General features: G+C 36.7%; 1 long non-coding RNA gene across 1 annotated transcript; it reads right to left on the bottom strand.

The window, feature by feature from the left end:
• Window positions 1–713: 713 nt before the first annotated feature.
• Window positions 714–21,518, bottom strand: LOC124399097. The gene is made up of 4 exons (XR_006928167.1): window positions 21,002–21,518; window positions 14,425–14,558; window positions 1,430–1,473; window positions 714–1,077 (listed from the first exon to the last, which is right to left on the bottom strand). It is a non-coding gene; the product is annotated as an uncharacterized LOC124399097 (long non-coding RNA).
• Window positions 21,519–21,894: the final 376 nt, after the last annotated feature.

Raw genomic sequence — 21,894 nt, 5'->3', positions numbered from 1 at the left:
CAAGGTTTTCCGCACCAACATTGACAAATCGTGTTGCCATGGACTTTGCTTTGTACAAAAGAGTACTGTCATGCTGGAGCACATGGTGTAATTCCAGGGAAGGCAAAATCCTAATATTACAGCAAAAATTACAGCAGGCTAGAGACAGATAGAGTAAAAAAATATATGTGTATGACAGTCAGATGTCCACAAACATTTGGACATATATTGTATAAGTGTATAGTGTTAGAGATGATCCTTTCTCAAACATTTTTTAAGCCTTGATTGCCGAAGAAAATCCCTGAGCAATATAATTTTAGGGCTATTCATGGTGCCTCTGTAATAAAGTGTCTCTTCTGTGATAAAGCATTCCCATCCAGAAGCTATAAATTTGCACAGCAAATATCTAGCTGGACGCTTCTGTCCTACAAGTCACTGTATCATGAATGTCCTTATGGAAAACTACTTAACGTTCATAATAGTGCAGCATTTGCAAATGCCGAGTCTCTATATTGGTTGTAGATGTCAAAAGAATGGCCAGATAAAACAAACCGCAGGATTTCTTCTTTTGCTTCCAAAGGTTGCAGTAAATTACAGAGAGTATATTCTTATTTTGTGATTGCTTTCACTTTTCCATGAGACAGGCTTAATACAGAAGATTTTCAAATGTATTTTTTGCCCCATCACTACTGCATTAAGCACCAAATCACATTTTAAAATTATATACAAACAGCTTCATTTCATTTTTGATTTTATTTAAAAGTTTGATTTCATAGATTATGGAATTCAGAGTGCAAAAATATTTTTAATATGACATACCAAAAAATAAGATTTGATCACGTCTGGGTGTAGAGGAAGAATCGTTTATTGTGGTGGATTAGGTCATCTGCGTAACAATCTTACTCACAGCCTCTCCTGTGACAAAGCTTCCTTGAGCTTCTAACACATGGGACCACCGGGCCGAGCGTCACTTCATCCTCCTGTCCGTTCTGTTTGTTTGTCTAAAGCCCAGTCCCCTTGGCATGTCCATTTGCATTAGTGTGATTGTCACAATGGAGAAATAATAGAACAAGAGGGGGATCCAGCCTCTCCAGATGCCTGATGAGATGACAGAGAGGAAATGAACATAAATGTCACTGTCAGGACAGGAATGAGGAAAAAACCCTGTCTGTCTCAAGCTTGCGAAAAGGAGACTTAAAATGCATTACAGAGCAATAATTGGGCCTTGGATGATGGAGTTGTAGCCAAGCATAGAGCTGTGTTATTTCACATTGAGGTTTTTCAACATTCAAGACATTCTTGACACTTTTTTTGGGAAAGAATGGCAAAAACATGTCTCACACACTTTCCACAACACAAGTTAGTTCCTGATATTACTTATATCAGCTGTTAACAGATATTACCACATCAGACGTTCTTTTTTTTTCTCTTCAAGACAAAAATGTTTTACCTGGAAACCAGAAAGCATAGACTTCCATCTCCAGAAGAATAACCCTGCAGGAGAAAATGTACCATTACAAACCACTAGCACTGGAGACTCCTTCCATTAATAATAAATCAGTTCTTTTCTTTGTGAAATAAAAACACGTTTTTGTAATCTGTTTATTCTAAGTGTTCGATTATTTAACATGCCGTCCCTGGGAGCAAGTTGTTCCTATAGCAACAGTAACACTTTCATATCAGCCTGCGATTCGAGTCACTGTCTGTTATAGAAAATAAATCAACACACTATGACCAATTCGTATCGATTATTCAACAGCGCTGTGCTATAGCTGATATTAGTACACAGTCAATGAAAATTCACAGCAAAAGCATCAACCGAATGTCTGCGTGTCACAGGAGGAGATCGAAAGCAATTACGTGCTGTTGTGACGCACACCTACGCGGTTACGCCGCTCTTTCCACGTCTCTATCTTTAGGTTTCGATGTTTGACATTCGGACTCACGTGTTAACCTTTGTGACGAGGCTGATGTTGTTGTGTTAGTGCTTGTTTAGACGTTTCTAACGCATCATACATATCTATGCAGGTGTGAGTGACTTCGAAGTGTGTGACCCATGTGATTATTGACTCTGTGACCTCTGGATGACCCCGCCGGTGCATGAGTAAAGGGCAGGGAGTTAGCGCATGCCGCACTGTCTGTCACGCATGTCAATAAGGTGATGAATGGGGCTGGTGGTTATTAAAGCAGAATTAGAGCAGGGAAAAGGAGGGGGGATTGGAGGGGTAGCGATAAATGATGGCGCAAATGGCTCTGCAGTTGAGGGCTGGGGAGCCGGATGGCACAGCATCAGTGTCATCAGTCTTTATTATCCTCCAGGGATTGGACTGTGATGTGAGCGAGAGAGTGAAAAGGGAGAACGAGAGCGAGAGAGAATAAGGTGCTGAGATGGTCAGAGCTCATTACCAAGCATCTCCATGAGTTCCTTAAATCCACCTGATGGACAATCACTACCTGCTTTCTTCTTCTTTTCTTTTTTTAAACCTGTCTCACTAATCTATTCTCCAACTGCCAAGTCTGCTTCCACCTTTCAGACTTGCTCTATCTTTGTGTTTCTCTCATACATCTGTATATTCTCCTGTATCTCTCTAGCTGTTCTTTCTTTACCCGACATCTCTTGTTCTCTCTCGCTCTCTGTTTCTCACTCTCTTTCGCTCTCTCTTTGCGTACGAAACTGGCTTCTTTCTCTCTGAGGCATCGTTTTCTCCATTTCTGCCTCATTCTCCTTTTCCCCTCCATTTTCTCCAGCACAGAGGGAGGGGAAGACCTCCTACCGCTATTAATCATGGTGAAGTCTCAAAGCCTGGCGGCATACACACACTCATACACACACACACACACACTCTCAGGCAACGAAGCAGCACTGGGTTCACTGCACAGTCACAGAGCGGAGGCAAGGCAGCTGATTGGTGGAGCCTCGACTAGCCCTGCCCCTCTGCCACATGCCGTCATGACTGCAGATGGGAGTGCATGATACTGCCATTGGTATTCTGTCCCTGCACGCCACCAACCACTGATCCTTTTTTTTAATTAGTACTTTATTTATTGATACCCACGTTAATGTCTCTCCTAATTTTGGAGTGCTTCTGTCTAAATTACGTGCAGCATCACTCAGCGCTGTGGCTCGAGAGAACAGACAGAGCAACAGACGTCGAGATCACCTTGCTCCCCTTTTTTTTTTGGCTGGCAGATAACAGATCTTCGAAAATCAAGTTATCCTGTTTCCCTCTTCATTCAAGCCTAATATGTCTAACATCAATGAGGATACTCAATTATAAGTATAAATATATAAATATAGTGCGGATTAGGGCAACATACTTAATCATGTACTAATTGAACCGTGGTTTTGGCCTCTGCAATGACAGTGATGTATTCATTCATCACTGCCAATGTTTACCCAGTAAACACAATTATAGATGCAGGACCTTGATCCTAGAGTTACAGCACTATTAAACCGAAGGGTTACAGGAAAACATTTTTTCTTTTCTTTTTTTTTTTTTTAAGTGAATAGGCTAGTCGGAATTTCATTCCTGCTAGCAGCACTGTCATAAATCACACACATTCTGGCAGGGATTCATAATGATTGAATATTAAATGCTATAAAAATGCACTAATTGCAATTAGTAATCTCATTTATAATCGCAGTCAAAACGTTCTCCCTTGTATTTTGTGTTCCAGACTTACAACCATCACTCGGTGAGTCTGAGATTAGCCTTAAAAGATGAACCACCCAGACCCAGGTCTATAGCTGTATATATTCTAATAACATCTTCTGAAAAAGGTTTTCCGTCAGAGTTGGTTTTTTGCTCACTTATTCCTTCCTCATTACCTTAAATTCTGCTTGCTCTGTATCTTGGGGGGAAGTGACAGAAAACATTACTGTCTTGACTTGATTTCATTATCTCTGCATGTTGCGAAACTGCTATTTACATCTGCTACAGCACTAGCTCTGCTATTTCAGACCTTCAAACATATAACTCTTCCTCTACTTCTGTAATAATTCACAGCACCCTTAGACCTGTGTGCCTTCAAAGCTTCTATACAGATCCGAACTCTTAGTTTTATTACTCTGTCTCTCTCTATAGTTGGTGACTACACGAATCTGGAAAGGAGACAAATGAACATAGCTAGTTTGTTGATAACCCAAACGGATCCAATGGGCCCTGGCGTAAGAGTGGACGAAAGCAATGGGTTAACTAATTACTACATTAGTAGCTGCTCGGCGCAGGTGATCTGTCAGTGCTAAGATATTTCAGTCCCATCATCCTAAACGCTATCTTTTACAAACACCTGCAGCTGAGCGGTCTGTACACTCTCTCCTCCTCTCTTTCTCCTTGTCTCACCTTTTCATCCTCTTTTCCTCTCCTCTCCTCTGCTCTACTTTCCTCTTTCTAGTTTACTGGGTCCAACAGAACAGGCTTCTCCCACCGCATCAGTCGGAGCCCCATGTTTATATTTATGTATGTTGGAAAGGCGAGAGAAGCGACGGCACTCTGTGCTTTATTGACTAAGCATTAAGGGGACATTATCAGGCGATAGCTGAGTTATTTATGAGGATGGGGGAGAGGTGCGCTGCCTGAGTTATGTGAGAACTAGTGCACGGATGAAAGCTGCTCATACAGGCAGAGTTGATAGCAGGCCTGCAGTGCACCGATCCAAGAAAGAGCCTGCGATTTATGTTGAACGTGTTTATGCCATTGTGTAGGTCAGCCACAACCTGCTTATCTGCTCCTCACTGGCACAACTGTGGCTGCAGAGCCTCGACAGTAAGCAGAGAAGTTGCAAATGTTGCTGAACAAACATGGCGAGTGTTAGAGTTGAGAAATGATGTATAGTGTAGGTTCAGGCGCAGACGGTGAGGCAGATTTGTTTGGACCCCTGACCTTTATACTCTAGCTAGCAGACATTAATAGAAGAGCATTCGAGAGGGTTGGGCCTGCTGAATGGCCTGCTGGTGAATTATGCATGTATGCTTACATGTTTGCTGTGTGAATTCTGGTTTCTACATTTGAGCACCAGCGCTTTGCTGAAATGAAAAATGAAAAAGAAAGGATTTCCCTTCCTTAAACCCCTTCTCTAATCATCACCATGGACATTTCTGAGGACTTGCTAAAACAGCATGGGCATAGTTTTCAACTCTTCACGAGTGAAACCTAATTAGGCTTCGATGCAGCGCCTGTGAGAATGCAAACATAGATAGAAGATTCGGCTTATCGTCAACTGATTCATGTGCAACCGAATGTACTATGTGTTTAGAGTGGCGTAAACAGCCCAAGTGCTTCCTGACGAAAAATAAAAGCTTGTTCCAAGATAAATGTCTGATAGAAGTGGAGAGGAGCCTTATTTGTTGAAATCTGTTTATTTCACATTACTTATTACAATCACATCTGTTCATTCTGAAACCTTATTCCAGATTTATTCACATCTCTGGGTTTACATCTCAGTTGCCAGCGAATCACATAAAAATGAGGAATGATCAAAAGCACTTTGCAAACAAAAATAAAATTCCATTGCCACCCACACATACAATAAAAAAAACTCTCTTGGGTTCGAGGATGCTCAGTATTCAATGTGCTGGATTGTACCGAGTGTCCAGACAAACCAACATACCCTCATTCACCTCACCCCTGTGGCACTTTCACTCTAAAACACACATATTCATACACTTCACCTAGGCAAAGCTATTTCTTTTCTGCAGCAAACCAGGTCAACAAACAAAAAGCAATTATGTTGGGCAGCTGCCGCCTGGGAGTGGGTAATTACAGTGTGGTGTGGACAGCTTCATTCTAAACAGGTACTAAAAGCATCATTAATCATCTGCCTGGTGACGCCTCGTGCTCACGTGACTGTGCGCCGCAGGGAAACGCTCCTACCCTATTGGCCGGCTGAAGAAGTACTCGCAGAGGTCAGTCAGTCAGTTGAGTTGACCTGCCAATGACCTTGTATCACTTGACCTCTGCAGGCCTAGAGGTCAGCCCTTGATATCAGTTGGAGAGTGGTTCACAGATCGAGGCAGGGCAAAGACAAATGATACCGAGTACAATTGCAGAGGAATGAATAAAAGGAAAGTGAGAGAGAGAGAGAGAGAGAGAAAGAAAGAGAGAGAGAGAGAGAGAGAGAGAGAGAGAGAGGGGGAAATGAAGGGTCACGAAGATGAAAAATAAAACCCTGGCTTGGTGAAACACCTGAGTCCTCCCTTATACACTGCCTGTCCAGTGGAAACAAAGATTATTATTAGCCCTGTTGTCCTGTTTACTAGCTTAGGAAAGAAAAGGTACTCAATTGTTTCATTCTTTGTACCATCAATTCTTTTAAACTCTTCACTGTTCAGGTGAACGATACATATTCAAGGCAGAAATGGTATCATCTCAGATTACTACCGCTTTTTCTCAGTGTGCACTGGTGCATGTAGAGATGTATCATGTAGACAAGTTGTCACTTTTTTGGTCCTCCTGTGATGTAGCTGTACCAGAGATAGCATTGATTTCATACAATGTGAGAGTTTACAAAATAGTTTCATTCACTATCTACTCTACCGGGAGGATTTCTAAGAGAGTACTTTTCTTTTAATTTTGCCACTATTACAATCCAAATTTGGTAATCTCATTCATTATTGCACATTTAAGCTCAATTATGAAAAAAACGTGTACATATAAAAATAAAAAACGAGTCCTAAATAGTACTATTTTTAATACATACTATTACTATCTATTACTATATACTTTATGAAGAAGGAGGCACTTTTTACTAAGACAAATAACATTTTACTTGTTTTGTTATTAAGAAAGAAATCTCTATAAACTCTTCTGTGCATATGATATTTGAATATTCATATTAAATAGTATATTTTTTGTTAAATTGGGGTGTCCACAAAAAGTCCTGAAGTCCTGATGCAAGCTGAGGAGCTGAGTTATAAATCGTTGTGATGGTTGGTGCATTTAACAATAACGCTATGGATCAGCCTGAAAAGAACATACGTTTCACTTCACCAAACCATATTTTGTATAGGCGTTAAGACATTACATTGCCAATAAGAATTGCCAATTTTAAGCCATAATGTGAGCATTTCGAAGCCAGTTTGTAAGCTGAGGTTTGAATTGATGATGGTGTGGGCGCAGCCGTCTTCTCCACAGTGGGAAAGATGGAAGATGTGTTCGCACTAATGGCTGTGCAGAGACATGTTTCGATTGGGGAAAGTTCATGAACCGGGCTTCCATTGAGAACAGAGGCAAGATAGACGAACGGAGCACAATGGCTTATCTAAAAAGACAGAGGAGAATCTTGACACACCACCTGCCTTGTTCCTCTCCCCTCCCTTCTTCTCCTTCTCTGTCGTTCCCTCTGTCTACTCTCTTCTCCACTCCACTCCTCTCCACCCTTGTCTCTTCTCCCCTCTCCATATGTCTGTGAATGCATTGCTATAGCAACGACACCAAGGGCAGCTTGGGTGGAGATTGGGGGGGGGGGGGGGGGTTTGTTGGGGTAACCACAGAAATGACTTCAGAGAAATAAGCTCATGAGGTTACAATTTCATCTTCATCTGAAGATAAAAATAGTGCTTGTTCTTGCTTGTTTACACTCCTTTATTTGCAGTGCTCATGCACGGCCATGTCCAAGGTAAAGAAAAAAAAAGAAAACAAAGCTCATCACCACCTTGAAAAAACATGCTGTGCAAAAATGTGTTGAATCAGCCTGAAAAAGCAACCTGATAGGCACAATTTCTACGCTATGCCATGAAACATTATTTTGTGTGGGGTCTGTCATTCCTGAGTAAATTAGCATCGTATAGCTCGTTTCAATGCTTTATGCTTTGGAGAGGTGCTGAAGATGAAAAAAAAGGCAAAATGTGCTTGTGTGTGCTTATTCACACCTTTTTATTTACAGTATTTAGACATATCATATCAAAGCAAAAAAAATAAAAAAATAAAAACAAAAAGGTAGTAAAGCATTCCCTGGTAAAAAAAAATACAAATTAAATAAAATATAGCCGAGAGCTGCAGAAACAGTTTTGCCAGAATATACAGACGACTATATTTTGCATGGGCTTTATCACTCCATTTTTTTTTGCTTTTAATTGCTAATGAATTATGTCCCAATTTATATTTCAATATATGATTTTTGTATATAACAAAGGCACTGTCATATGCACAGATTTAAATCTTTAGGACATTTCTGATCATTTTGCTTATAAACACTTGGAAAACGTGCACTAACTTGATAAAAACTTCGAATAATCATTAAAACTTCAATCAGTTTATCTTCTAGAATAAAATAATAAATAACTCTAGGAGCTGCTCCATTGGAAAAGAACACAGTGAATGAATATGCAGTAAGCAGACGACAATCCAACTCTATCCAAATCCAACACACACAAATCCAAAATAAATGCTAATTATTGAAGTAGGATGGATGGATGGATTATAGAAGGGATGACAAGATTTTAACAGTAGAAATAACCGACCTAAACCCCTCTAAAATTTCCTTTTACCATTTGATTTCATAGTATTTATTGTTCCATGATGAATTTATGTGTATATATATATATATATATATATATATATATATATATATATATATATATATATATATACTCTGTGTGTGTTTGTGTGTGTGTGTGTGTGTGTGTGTCTGTGTTTGGTTTGGGGCATTCCGACCTGTGTGCATTTGAAATCTTCATGGTTTCTGTCATTTATTATGCTTCAAATTACCCAGCCATATTTCACCATCCTCCATTTATTTGCTGCTGTGCAACTTTCCAAAGGACAAGAGTGGTCAGAAGCATGCCGTGGAGGTCAAAACCGCCTCCGAAATCTCACAGAAGGTTATCTTCAGTTTGAGCGGCGATAGAAAACAATAAATGAGCTTCCCACAGACAGAGCAGTGAAACACTAACCCAATATTCACAGTCCCTCACCGATTTGAATGGCAGAACCTCATAGATTGTAAACTTGACACAGATTTGAGCTCGCTGACACAGTTTCCTCTCCCCAATACTCTCCTTGCCTTTTTCCCTCTTTCCCTCCTCCCAAACGTCCACATTCCCAGAGCCCAGAAGTGCTGAGTGCTGATGTTTGCTATGCACACAGATTATTTTTTTATTTTTTTTTTGCTGAGCGTGTAAGCTGTCCCTAAACATCTGTTCTCGAGAGTCATGTAAAACAAAGAAGAAACAAGGGCTCTGAGACATTTTGTGTACACACTCATTCCCTCGTGTGTTTTGCATTGACGTCTTTGGGTAGCCATCAATAACAGCAAATTTTAGGGCACAGAGAACAAGATAAAGCATCGGGGTGAAAATAAGAGTAACTCAAAGACAGAGAGAGTGTTGAGGAACACTATATCGCTTTGCACAGACTTTATTTGGGAAAGAATCCATAAGTTAGTTGCAGAACTTACATTACAGAAGCACTGTTACAGAAGCACTGTTACAGAAGCACTGTTACAGAAGCACTGTTACAGAAGCATATCACCAGCTCATGTTGTTACTTACAAAACTCTTATAACTTACAAAATGAAAATGAACAGTAATGTTTGACTTTGGAAACTTCCCCTCTCACAATTGCAGTAAAACCGTGTAGATATATAAAATATAAACAGTATAAGAGGTTACACCTGATGTGTGATAGGACACAAACAAAACTACTGCTCATTCTATAGTGCATAGGTTTATTTAAGCTTGATTTATATGGACCATATTGGATATATGAGTGTGGGCTACAGTAGTAGCAGATGTGCCCGTTGTTTATTACTGGAGTTTAACAGATTATGTTCGATGCAAGCGACAGGTTATTGACACTAATCCACTCTGTGCTCTTTATACATGTAAGTAAGCTTAAATTTTAGTATGCTGATCCTTAGCGTTATTGGGTTTCCTGTGAACTACTCAAGCTGGATAATGAACTTTTCCTTTCTTCTTTTTGTTATCTGTCCTTCTGTGTTTCTTAAATAGATCTAAATAACACAGCATATAAGATTGTAATGAACTGAGAATTCAAGTATTAGTGTAACTTTAATTATAGACATTTAATGATTGGAAAATTGCAAAATAGAGAATTGATACCTGAGCACTTTACATCTGGTGTTTTTTTTTGTTTTTACATATTGGATGTTGATATTGAAATTAAAAATAAACCAAAAAAATGAATACAATAATCGATTAATTAATAAAAAAATTATGGCCTATTTTGCTGTTAAAAAACAATAACTAGCAGTAACAATAATAAAATTATTTATTGTAATTAACATTATACTTATTTTATATATATTGTGTTGCTATTGTTTCTTTATTATAATTATTATGTTTATCTTTAGATTATATATAAAAGTTTGATATACATAAATCATATTTATATTTTTATATAAAATTTTACATTTTATATGTAAATATTATATATAATTCATATAAAAAAACAATTAAACAATTGGTATATAATTGTATATTATACAAGCCTAATACCTGATGTTATTATTATTATTATTATTATTATTATTATTATTATTATTATTATTAATAATAGTTGTAGTAGTATTCAATTAAGTGCAAAATTTCACTTTATTAGTTAATAAAGCTAATAAGAAAAATAGTAATTGCATTGTAATACGAAGTGATTGGCTGTGTGTGTGTGTGTGTGTGTGTGTGTGTGTGTGTGTGTGTGTCTTCTTGAGTACAGTGCAGAAGCGTTGTGAGGTTGCACGAGCCTGTCACGTGACATATGCGCACGTAAAAATAAACTATCCTTATATATGAACGTATTTTTATTTGCTCACAAACTGTCACACGTGCTTCAATAAACAGTCACACACACACGCACGCGCGCGCGCGCTCTCACGCCAAGGCTAACTATCATAAACTGACACTGTTACACATAATCTATTATATAATGTTATCTCAGAGTGTTCCGCTGTGTTTTATCCCATAGTCCAGTCCACACGAGTTTTTCTCATCTCACTTTAAAACTTAACACACTAACGCAACTGTGTGCATAGACCCCGCGTGCCATTTCTCCTCCACATTATTACTGTGGTCAATATATATATTAATTTTTGTATGTAACGTAAAATGTATATAATAATACTATTACTTATTACATATATTTGTGTTAGTTAAATTACATAAAATTACATTACTGGCCCAAAAATATTGTAAAACCAGTATTGTTTAATATACAGTATGTTTTCCAATGTCGTGCATTTTGGGGGTAAAAATGGCATCAATTATGCAACTGTTTATAGCCGATTATTAGGGATTACGAATTTACATGCAGCTCCAATTATATTCAATGCACTAAATCCTAATAATTACATACATTATTATGTTATACTTTTCATTATTATTATTATTATTATTATTATTATTATTATTATTATTATTAATAATAGTTGTAGTAGTATTCAATTAAGTGCAAAATTTCACTTTATTAGTTAATAAAGCTAATAAGAAAAATAGTAATTGCATTGTAATACGAAGTGATTGGCTGTGTGTGTGTGTGTGTGTGTGTGTGTGTGTGTGTGTGTGTGTCTTCTTGAGTACAGTGCAGAAGCGTTGTGAGGTTGCACGAGCCTGTCACGTGACATATGCGCACGTAAAAATAAACTATCCTTATATATGAACGTATTTTTATTTGCTCACAAACTGTCACACGTGCTTCAATAAACAGTCACACACACACGCACGCGCGCGCGCGCTCTCACGCCAAGGCTAACTATCATAAACTGACACTGTTACACATAATCTATTATATAATGTTATCTCAGAGTGTTCCGCTGTGTTTTATCCCATAGTCCAGTCCACACGAGTTTTTCTCATCTCACTTTAAAACTTAACACACTAACGCAACTGTGTGCATAGACCCCGCGTGCCATTTCTCCTCCACATTATTACTGTGGTCAATATATATATTAATTTTTGTATGTAACGTAAAATGTATATAATAATACTATTACTTATTACATATATTTGTGTTAGTTAAATTACATAAAATTACATTACTGGCCCAAAAATATTGTAAAACCAGTATTGTTTAATATACAGTATGTTTTCCAATGTCGTGCATTTTGGGGGTAAAAATGGCATCAATTATGCAACTGTTTATAGCCGATTATTAGGGATTACGAATTTACATGCAGCTCCAATTATATTCAATGCACTAAATCCTAATAATTACATACATTATTATGTTATACTTTTCATTATTATTATTATTATTATTATTATTATTATTATTATTATTATTATTATTACTGAACTTATTATTATTGAAACTAATCGAAGGACACGGAAATTTGCAGAACTGAGTAACACCCGGGTTTCTTTGAGTTCTTTAGGCTCTGACCGGGTCACTGCTGTCCTGAAGCCAAACAAGGGTCAAGAGGTGAGAGGTGGGCTGGAGAGTAAGCGCATACATTAGCGGACAAGGCGGTCGAGTCTAGATTTAGTTTAGACTCATATGGCAAAAAGGAAGCGTCAAATACAAAGTTGTCGCATTTGTACCAAAACAAAAAAAAAGGTTTTTTTTTATTTTTTTTAAAGAAAAAAAAAAGATTGAAATTGTGACACTTGCTTGTTTGCAAAAGTCTGGATTAATTGCGCTCAAAAAGAAAAAAAAAATTACTAGAATTTTTTATGCGTCCCGAATTAAACGGTTGTTTGCATTTATTTATAAGAAGTTATATGTTATATAGTAACCCGTTTTCTATTTATTATCATAATTTATACTATCTATACGCAACTAGAAAGAGAGAGCTTCCAAAGAATTGTTAGTGTTCAATAAAAAAGAACAATGTAAATATATATATATATATATATATATATATATATATATATATATATATATATATATATATATATATATATATATAAACATTATTTATTTTTTATTTTCTTATGTTTTATATATGTATGTATATGTATAAACATACATATCCTTTCCTCCTTCCTCTATAATAAAGCTGAGGAACGATTTATAGGCTCATTTAACGCGCAGACGATACAAAAAGCTTTTAATGCCAGACGCTTCCCAAAACATAAACGCTTGTTATCCTTTTCTTTAAATATTCATGATCAATTTTCTATTAACTTCTCGTGTTTCATTAAAAAAAAGGCAAAGCATCCTGTCTGATCAAGTCCAATCAAATCAATTGAAAGCCAATAAACCCTGTGGTCAATAAATCCATCAACACTAATGATGTCTACGCCATGAAGCAATTATTCAGAATGTTATAATTGAGTAAGAGAATACAGGAAAGCTGTAATAATAAGTGTAATATTTACAGTATATACATAAGTGGTTTTGATTATATTAAAAAATGTGGTTTGAAGAATGCTGTATAAAGTGTCGTGTCTCTTTTCTGAGAAGTGCACAGTGCTCGGGGTCCTCACCATGAAAAGTTAGTATTGGGGGGAAGTTGAGTTGAGCTTATGGCCCTGGATTTAACCCGTTCTCGGAGTAAATGGCTGGAAATAAGCGACTTTAAGTGGAGGCACTTTGTGCGTTGACAGCGTTTAGCCATTATTTAGAAAGACGAGAAGCTCTGACTTGCAGATCTCTTTTTTGCGGATAAAAACAGAGGCAGCGTGAAAACATGACACGTACAACGTCGTAGGCCTACAGGCAGGAAATAACCTGGTGTGTGTGTGTGTGTGTGTGTGTGTGTGTGTGTGAGTGAGTGTGTGTGTGAGTGTGTCTGCGTATGTCTGTGTAGCGCTCTCGCTCTCTGTTGACATGTTATTTTATTAATAAATTTACATTAATCTACTTATTATATAAATATTTATAAGTCCTACGGTTATAGGGAGATTTTTTGTGCTTAATATTATTTGTGAAAATTGTTTAGAATTTTAATATTGCGTCCGAAGAAAAGCTTTCTTTATAATCTTTTAAAATATAATATTTTTTATAAAACATTGGAAAAAACAACAACAGAAATCACATAAAATAAAATAAAAACTGAATATATACAGTACATTATTATCATTATTATTATTATTAGTTATTATTATTATTATTATTATTATTATTATTATTATTATTATTATTATTATTATTATTATTGCAAACAATAAAGTGCATATTAAAGCAAAACTTCAACAGGTGAGGGAAGACTGGTGAGTTGAGAAATACATACAGTATATTTCCATCATTATACACCTGATAATCTGCTTTTTTCCCCACTCCACAGGGGGGGTAGGGGGTAAAACCACTCCATCTCCAGCATACTGCAAACATCAATGATCTGAACACTAACACTCCTCAAGTGCGCGCATGTCCGTTGTATCTTAACGTAATTCCAGACACCTTACCCAGTCTTAAATGTCTACACTATTGTTGTGCAAGTTTTCTTCTTTTCTGTCACATTTTGTTCTCTCTCACTTTAACCTGAGCTTCGCGGACTCTCCGGCGCGCTCACGATCTCCACCTGGCTCCCGTGTGCGCGCGTTTCAGGTACCTGCAGTAGTGGAACTCCTTCTCCAACTCGTTTAACTTGACTGCGTGTGGAGACTTGTCCTCAGTTTAATGCTGTCCCACCGTCCACTTTCAGGGACTGAAGTCAATTCTGTGGCCCAGTTCAAAAGACTTTTCCTGCAACACAAAGTAAGAGAAATCAACATTTTTTTCCAAAAGAGCTCTTCTAAATATCCCAGTGTGCAGATTCCGGATGATAAAAAAATTATAGCTGGAGATTATTTAAAGAATTTAGATTCTATATGCACTTAGTATGCTTTGTGATAACTTAGTATAACTTTAAATAAGATAATGCACACAATATCATGTATAGCACATTCAGATTTTTTCTTGGAATTTGGTTTGGCTCGAATAGATCTCGAACAGATCTCGAACAGATCTCGAACAGATCTCGAACAGATCTCGAACAGATCTCGAACAGATCTCGAACAGATCTCGAACAGATGGCACAGGAATTAAAGCACTAACTGACTGAAGATCAGGTCATCAACCTGCCTTATGGTGGCAACTATATTCACCCTATGATATACTGTATACATGTACATATATATATATATATATATAGATAGATAGATAGATAGATAGATAGATAGATAGATAGATAGATAGATAGATAGATAGATATAGATAGATATAGATATAGATATAGATACACACACACACACACACACACACACACACACACACAAACTATTATACTCGTCTCTGTAACAAAATTAAATAAGAACTTATTAAATAAACCCTCTGTGACTTTCATTCAATTATTTCACCCAGAAAAAACACAGCATTTATTATTTTTATTATAATGTTTTGAATTATTTATTAATCAAATCATTCAGATATAATTTGATTGAAGTTTTCATCCTCAAAAATAATGCTATAAAAAACATGCATTATTCTTCTGAAATGGGTTGCCAGCTACAGCTAAAAAAATTACATCTTTTGCAACATTTACATCCTCAGCCGACATACTAGAGATACCTTTTGAAAGTGACTATTTTTCATTGTGAGTCATTTCGCCACGCGGTACTGTACTAGCCACTTGCTAGAGATTAATTCCTCATTTTTGCAGCAGTGTTTAATTTAGAAGTTCTAGATTCAAGTTAAAATGGCCATTGTTTTAAACGTGCAATACTGCATTTATATCTGTTACTGAACATGTGATATATTCTTTTAATTTCTCATACATTTATTTAATTAATTGTACAGATTGTTAATAAAAAAAATGCATATGTTTTTATCTTTATGCTGAGGGAGATTTTAGGATTAGCATGACCTGGAAAGAATATTGAGAATACTTCATCTTTGCTCTAGACAAGGATGAGTATGGGCAAGTGGCAAGACGGAGCTGATGTCCACATGCATGTGTCTGATGTACCTTCAAGCTACAATATTGTCAAAAGCATTTTTGGTGAATGTTAAGTTTTAAGAATTTAGAATTCAAGAAAATAGATCAGAGTCATGCATTCACGAGCATTCAGTGCACATTGCTTTATTGTAGCTTGTGCTTTCAGCCTGGTTTTGGAGTCTATCCTGGTTTAACCTTTTAATAATTTGTGACCCTTTACAAAAAAAGTTAAATAAAAAATGAGTATTTTGGTGTGTCAATCTGGAAGCAGACAGTTAAGACAGTAGCCCAACACAAAGTAAAAAAACCTGAAACAAACCTCTCCATGACATTGGATTAGCTTTCGATGATTATCCAACTGTCCATCTGTTCATCAAGCTCATAAAGTTCACTAAAGAAACTCACTCATTTTAACAAGCATCTGAACGGATATGCAATGTCCAACTGCGGTCCTGTGAAACGTAATGCAATATCATTTTGCTAAGAAATCTTCACTACATTTTGTAGTTATAACATAGTCATTTATGTTTACATAATGTAAAACATCCATATCTAATTATATACTATAAATCTGGCTTTTTTTTTTTTTTTGAATCAGGAAACCTCAGTTTAACCTGCGGCTTGGCCGACGTATCTACAGTTAAATCCTTCTCGGAAGACTGAATATCTCATCTATTTCCAGCTGTGTATCAGTTTAAACAAACTCACAATTGGTCAACTAACAAGTCTAGTTAACACACAGCCTCATGGCTATACTTTGAAAATATTTTCCTTTTCTGTATTCAACTTGGAGGCCAATGGGGAGTTCATATTTTTGATAAAAGTTGTAAACATCGAGTGTTTTGACAGCTAGTTCATAAAATTACTCTGCATTATAATTTAGGGTTTGTTGGCTAGCATCCAAGTTGCTGCAGGATAGTAGCTATATGTGGTAGGATTTGGATTTTTAAATATAGGATACTGTCAATGTAACCCATGGCATGGTTACAAACATATAAAATATTATTATATAATTATATAATTATATAATATATAATAATATATATATTTTTTCCAATGTTTTACATTCTTTCCAATGTCTGGAATGGGTTTAAGACATCTGAATGGCAACAATAAATAAATAAATAAATAAATAAATAAATAAATAAATATAAATATATATATATATATATATATATATATATATATATATATATATATATATATATATATATATATAAATAATTTATATAATCTCAGAACATTTTAACTTTTTAATGGAACACAATGCTAACCCAAATTCTAACCTTTTTACAACACAGATCTGTCAGCCAAACAAATAAACATTAATATACGCTTTTGTATGGTAGATATGTAGCTGAAACATTACCCATAACCATAATTCATCATAATAATCTCAATTCTGCTTGTTAATTCTAATTCTGTTAATAACTACATCACAATCTGAAAATTCAAGTTCAACTTGCATGCACTAATTCCAGTCTGGTGTATTTTGTTGTTGCAGGTTTCAGTTTAATCAAATCCCATTTTGCGCATGCTTTAAAGAGACATCTAAAATGGTGCTAAAATGTCCAAAGCATAAATGAATCCAATTAAAATCTTGCTTGTGTCAAATGTGTGTTATATAAGTATGAAGCTTATTAATAGGAAACGAAGTCTGACAAAGATTTTGGCTCTGTGCACATAATTCCTGTATAATAATCATGTCTCACAGAGGAGGTGAATGACAGTGCCTTTCTTCTTGTTTTAAGCAAATAAGACAAGAATCTGCAAGCCGTTCTGAGGTCATCTGACTTGTTTGTTCAATTATTAGAATAAATGATCAAGATATCACTTAACTGGCAGCCAATAGAGAAATGAAATAATGTTTTACCTCATAACACCTTCAGGCAACCTTTACAAGTACAGAGAAACACATATACTCCCATACACACACACACACGCACACACACACACACACACACACACACACACACACACACACACACACACACACTCTCTCTCTCTCTCTCTCTCTCTCTCTCTTTGACTCACAAACACATACTTGGCCTATTCTGAAATAGCACTGTAATGAAATATGGGTTTGTCTATGACAGCTCTTGGCACAGTTTATGGTTCTTTGTCATTTCAGCTAAAACAACTAAAATCAAACTGTGTAAATAAATAATGTATGAGTAAAAGTGGGTTTAAGGTCACCCTTGACTGTCAGCAACACTCTGATAGTCCCTTTTTTTGTTTTTAAATGGGGTCTTCTAAAAGTTTGCATGCTTTAAAATAACAATAATGACATTTCTAAAAAGCTTGTCCATAAACAATAATAATAGTCGAAAAGTTAATTAAAAGTCAACAAATTGTTGACTATGATGATACAATACTTTTACAAATGTAAAATAATCACATATTCGCTACTGAAATGAACGGCATAAAGGAATCAAACTAGGATTGATTTGGTGGGGGGTTATTTAGAGTGGCAGGATGGTGATGCCGAGTGACCAGAGAGGAAAAAACTGCAGAGATCGATCCAGATTGCCTTAGTCATCTGGACATGCAAAAAGCTAAAAGATTTGGTTACACTGAGCTGAAGAAGGCTTTTTGTTGATCTGAACAAATAATCAGTATAAATACACAGTCACTCTAAAAGGAACACAAGGCACACTGCTCATCCGCTGAATATTCATTAAAAAAAATTTGTATAGTATTTTTAACAATGGACTCTGTTACAAAGGAGCTTCACAGAAATAAATTAAGAATATACATTTTAAATTCACACTTATCCCTGTAAGATTATACCTAATGTGCAAAAAAAAGAGATGACAGTGGCAATCTCCCTGAGATGATATAAGAAAGAAATCTTGAGAGGAACCAAACTTTGAGGAGAACCAGTCTCAAAAGAGAAGTCATCATCATCTGGATGACTATCGTTAATTGAGTTGGCTATCCAGTCAGACACTCTCACAATGCAACTTTACAGAAATCAATTAAGAATACACATTTTAAATTCATATATTTATCCCAATTACATCCAATGAGCAAACGCCAGAGGTGACAGATGCAAAAAAAATACTCCCTAAGACAATATGAAGAAAAGAACTTAAGAGGAACCAGACTCAAAAGAGAACCCATCTTCATCTGAGTGACACTGTATAACCTTTCATTATTTGGTTACCTAATCAGCCAATCATGTGGCAACAGGATAATGCATAAAATCATCCACATGCAGTTCAAGAAAGTCCATTCACATCAAACATCAGAATGGCAGAAATTGTTATCTCAGTGATTTTCACTGTGGCATAATGGGTTGGTTTCAGTATTACAGAAAGACACACAGTCTTTAGAGTTTACACAGAATGGTGTAAAACGTGAGTGGAAATCCAGTGGATCAGAACACCTAAATGATGAAAGAGATCAGACTTTTTCAGGCGAACAAGAATGCTCAACTAACCACTTTTTACAACCACAGTAAGCAGAAAAGCATCTCACAACAAGCCTCATGCCTGCACCTTGAGCTGGATGTGCAATAACAATGCAACCTTAATCCTTAATCCTTAATCCTGTCAGCCAAGAACAGGAATCTGTGTCTACAGTGTGTACAACCTGATCAAAACTGGATGATCAGACCATGAAAACATTGCTATATGACTATATATAAGTTTATATTAGTTTGTTCTCTATTTTCTGCTTCAGAATAGTGCACACATTAGCACAATAGCAAGTGGGAACTTCTCCCTACCACCTAGTATGCTAATGAGATACTGTGAGTCTCAAAATAAACAAACAAACATTGAGCATTTTTTGACCTAGCATGCAGGCAGTCTGTAAAAAAACCTGCAAACTAAAACATGCTATAGAAAGGTTCATTTGGATCGAATATGTTGTGTTTTAATTTAAAAAAAAAAAAAATAGAAATAAAATAGGCTACAAAATATTTGTATTAGATTTTTCTTCTAAGAGCTTTACTGCATTAAATACTGAAATATTTCACCCTAGTAAGTAAGTGTTGACAGTGTTGCAATCGTACAACTAGACATAAAGCACATTTTCCCCTCCCTCCTTCTCCCTCTCGGTCCTTCTAAAGAATGCAGTACTCCACATCCCAGCCAAAACATACCTGGAATTCTCAAGCCGTTTCTTGTGGTTTTACTGAAGGTACATCAAAATGAAGAGCACCAGATGCTCCTGCACACCAAGCTAATCACAGGCTTTTAGCCTTGCCTACTATCCCTTCCAAGTTTCCTTATCCATTTCACCTGACCACAATCTCAGGGGCAACACAGCTGCACAAGACCTTTAGTCTGATAGATATGTCTGTGAGCTAGTTAGCATCATTTGTGTGCCCATGGAGACCATTCTTCATCCTGGGATATGGGCACCACGTGCTTCAAAAATGACCGATAAATGTAAAATATATTTGACAGATCACGAGTCACTGCATGGAAAATTTTACAAAGAGAAAGAACAAAAACCCCAAAGTTAACTCAAACCACAGTACAGGTGGCTGTGTTTAATATTTCTCCAGTCGTGATAGGATTGCGTGCATTTTGGAAAGGGATCTTCGACAAAGTTGTGTTTTTAGAACAGAAAATTGATAGCTAAGAGTGTTTTTTTGCATCAAGTGCTGGGATTAGGAAAACTCCTGTGTTTGGTCTTTAATAGACAAGGAGCTAGGGGGAGCTGGACTCCCTTTAATAGGCTCTTAGCAGTTTACATGGATATACTATGAAATGTGTTCGAGGGAAACCAGACCCAAGGTTTTAAACCTTCCCATAAAGGTTTTCATCACTCAGATTTGTTGATAGGAAGTCTAATCTGGAAATTGATGACTCAGAATTTGTGTTTAGATCTTGAGTTTGGCCTTTGGTAATGCAGCACTCACCACTTCCTCTTGTTCTTCACATGGTAAAGTCAGTTCCATGTGGGGAAAAGTTGATGTCTATATTATTGGTATGATACAATAAATATTTCCAAAATGACTATTAATTTTATTTCATTTTTTAATTTTTTTTAATATATGCATGCCTAAAAGTTTTTAAAAAATTGAATTACAGACCCAACAGTATTTAAATTGGTCTCACACATAGTTTTTTATTACATTATAAACTATATACATTTCTATTCTAGCAGATTTAGTTGAATTTAGTTAAATCAGTGTTGTGTCGGTTTTTTTTGATTATTCTAACACTTCTGTGCGCTCCTGAAAAACTTTCTAACTTACCTTGTCCGCTTGGTTGCGCTTCACTTTCATCCACTCCAATGGCTTTTCGATCAGCGTGGCCTCGTCTAAGTTGATAGACCCATCATGCATGGTGTTACTGCTATCCAGAAAAGCGAGATGATGTCTTGGGTCATCACATAGAGTTGATGTTAGACACGAGAATGGGCCGAGCTCGCAACACGTCTTATTAAAAGTGTGGAGAGATGTGTGCTCCGGATCTGGCCCTGTTCACACCACTGGGGTGGATCTGGGTTTTAAGTGCGAACACATACCCAAGTGCTCGGTTCGGCCCGGATATGTCCTTCATGTCTGTTTTGAAGTTTGCTTGGGTCATAATCCTGACGCGCTGTGTGCAAGTTGGTGAACTGTGGTCTCTATGACATGTAAACTCCTAGTAAGAAGTCAAAACAGAGTTCCCCGAGCACATGCTTCCTTCGACCGCCGAGCCTACATCCGATAGTAACCCAATCTACTTTGGCAACACGCTCCGCGTGCACCGAGCACACACACACACACACACACACGCACACGAGCGGACGTCTTGCAGAACCATTCGATCTGTGATTGATGGGGATGACGTGCCCTCTAACTCGTGGCCAATAGCTGGACATCTCCTTCATCGGAATATTTAGCCAACGCAAGAAAGTTTTGAGAACCTGGAGAGCATTCAGGAGCTGATCTGGTCTGATTTTGGAATTTGGAAAGTGATTTTTTTTCCAAATTGGAGTCAAAAGTTTGGTGATGTGTAACAGACCACCCAAAGTTAACGCTGCAAAGCAGTACATTGTATGAACCAAGTGTGCGCACGTGTTGTCTACTGCAAGAAATATAGCGTTTCCTGGAGAAGTCTAAAAGATCTTCCTTATTTGGACAGATGTGAGACAGATTCATTG

This window comes from Silurus meridionalis, chromosome 16 (assembly GCF_014805685.1).
Source record: "Silurus meridionalis isolate SWU-2019-XX chromosome 16, ASM1480568v1, whole genome shotgun sequence".
Classification (NCBI taxonomy): domain Eukaryota; kingdom Metazoa; phylum Chordata; class Actinopteri; order Siluriformes; family Siluridae; genus Silurus; species Silurus meridionalis.
This window is presented reverse-complemented; position numbering and strand designations above follow the sequence as displayed.